Source organism: Crocuta crocuta, unplaced genomic scaffold (genome assembly GCF_008692635.1).
Source record: "Crocuta crocuta isolate KB4526 unplaced genomic scaffold, BGI_CrCroc_1.0 scaffold26, whole genome shotgun sequence".
NCBI classification, from domain to species: domain Eukaryota; kingdom Metazoa; phylum Chordata; class Mammalia; order Carnivora; family Hyaenidae; genus Crocuta; species Crocuta crocuta.
The window spans coordinates 3,458,557-3,461,155 of NW_027532249.1; positions in this window are offsets into that span (position 1 = coordinate 3,458,557).

Below are 2,599 nucleotides of genomic sequence, written 5' to 3' on the forward strand. Positions count from 1 at the left end.
GTATTGAAGTACGTGCCGCAGGGGATATGATCATGCGCCGGAACACCAGGGCTTGCCATCAGCTGTGTTACTGCCTCTTTTCCCACCACTGACACCTCCAACACCATGGGCTCTGCTGGATCCTATGGGCCACATGGTGAGGCTTGGGGTCCTACTCAAAGCCAGAGGTCTTTTCTCCTGTGTCATCTGAGCCAGAGCAGCCCTCTCAATGTGGAGTGTGTTGCATCCAGAAACCAGAGAGACGTGCCAGGCGCTGTACTTCTTCCTTGTGGTAGGAAGAAAACAAGAATTTATCTTTTAATCTGGAGAAGATATCTCAGCACATATCTGATCACTGGACCCCTGAAAATTTTCCTGAATGACAGGTCCCTGAATTTCCACCATCCTGCCAAGGCCTCCTGTACACTAGTTTTTCCTGCGGTCCGGCTCCATCGCATGTCATCGATGTAATGGATCACTGTTATACAAGATGTCCAGACAGTTCCTATTTCTTCATACTACGTTATAATGGAGGATGGACAATCAAAATACCTTGGAGCATAACAGTCAATGAATGTTTCTGCTTATTCCACATGAATACAGGGTTTTTTGTTTTTTTTTTTTCAGAACAGAAAAGAACATATTTACCAAGTCATTGGCCACATAATATGTACCTGAAGCCTTATTAATCTGCTTTAGCATCAATACTGCCTCTGTCCGGCAGCCTCAATGGAACTAAAGCTTGGTTTAGCTTGTGGTATTCTACCATCCATTTTCTGCAGGTGCCAGATTGGCTCTTCAAATGAAGACCTGATAGGAGAGACCACTACCCTGTATTCTTTCAGGCTTTAACACAGGCATGAATCTCTGTGATGCAATATTGCACTGATTTACTTACTATTGTGACCTGGGGAATGAGAGAAGTCTTATAGGTTCATTCCTAGCCTTACTCACTATGATAGTTCTTACCCCACCAGTCAAGGACCCAAAATTGTCAAAAACAAATTTTCCATACATTAACAAACTTTGTTTTGTCTTTTATCAAGGAGATAACAAACTCCATTATGGGATTAAGCATCTTGTATTTCAAATAGACTTTTTGGACACTCATCCTATTAGCTAATTTACACTGAGATTGGTAAATATCTGGTTACAGTTTCTAAAAGCTTCTTAAGCAATATGATTTTAAATTTCTCATGGAGCCCAATGATCTACTTAGAAAAGACATAGTAAGTGAAGTGCTAGGGCAGCACTCAAATGCTAAGATCTTGTCCATTCTGACCATGTCTCTTGAGGTCAAGGTGACCCAACTCTGCACCACACCTCTGCCCCATTCACAAGTGGTTGTCCCAGGTGATGGCCCCCTCCACTTGACACACCCTCCACATGTCATCTCACCTGAGCCAATCTTGTCTCGATGCCCAGTAACCAGATTCTGACTTTTATACCCACTGACCACCCCTATGGTTTGGGCAACTTCTATAGTCCCCTCCTGGTTTCTTGGGTCTTATTGCTAGTACTTCATTTTCAACTGTGTAGGTATCTCTGCTGCCTGAGACAAGAGAGACCTCTACTCAGAGCCCTTGACCTTCAGGAACTCCCTATTCCCTTGAGGGTCAGCTCAAGTCCTATTCCTCCTAGAGAAGAGACATTTGGACATATTTCACTTGAATTATTGAAAAGGCATTGAATTTCCATCTAAGAGGATAAACTAGAGTTATCAAGAGCACGTATTTAAGCAAGTCAATAAAGACTAGAAGAATCCTAAGAATTAAAAATCAGCTTATTAATTTTAATTAAAAACACAGGAGTTTTCCACTTCATGAGCACCTCTAAGTAGGCTTCCCAGAGGACAGCCTATGGGCTCTGAATATTCTCTGCATTCAGAACAGTTTATCCATTGGCTGTGAATAGAACTCATTACTGATGTGCACACCTATCTTTCTGCCTTCAACATGAATACCAGTGATAAACATGCATTGTATCTGAACCTCACATAATAAATCTTGGTTTTTTTAAAAACACATACAAAAAACATCAGTACACAGATGGGACATGAGGAGGATGAATAATGGCAGCTGGTATCCAACCTATACAACTACCAGCTTTATTTTAGCATTTTTCTATGGACGTATATGTATATTTTGCAATCTGAAATGGAGTAGAATTATAATTTGGATTTATAAATACTTTTTTAAACACCTCAGATGCCAAAACAGAGATTACTTGAAAGTAAGCATCTTTATCATAGGAGTAATTTGGGACTCACACAAAGAGATCACATTTATTAAGGAAACGAACATAGGGAGATTAAGAAATCCATTAATGTTGAATTGTTGTACTATGCTGTTCAATTCCAGTTATTTCACTGTTTCTGACAGCATGACAACATACCACAGCCCAGTCATTGTTAACTGGCCTTATTTAAGGGAAATCTTCTTTAAAGCCTTCTCTGGGTGGCAGCTAACCTTATCTGCCATTTCTAAACTAAGAATCATTAGCTAACTGGTGGCTTCCTTCTGTATCTTCCTAATGTCGGTGAAAAATATTGATCTCTGAGTCATTATGCTTGCATTTAGCTTTGCCTTTCAAGTACCAAGGCATTGTGGCCTTCCTGGGG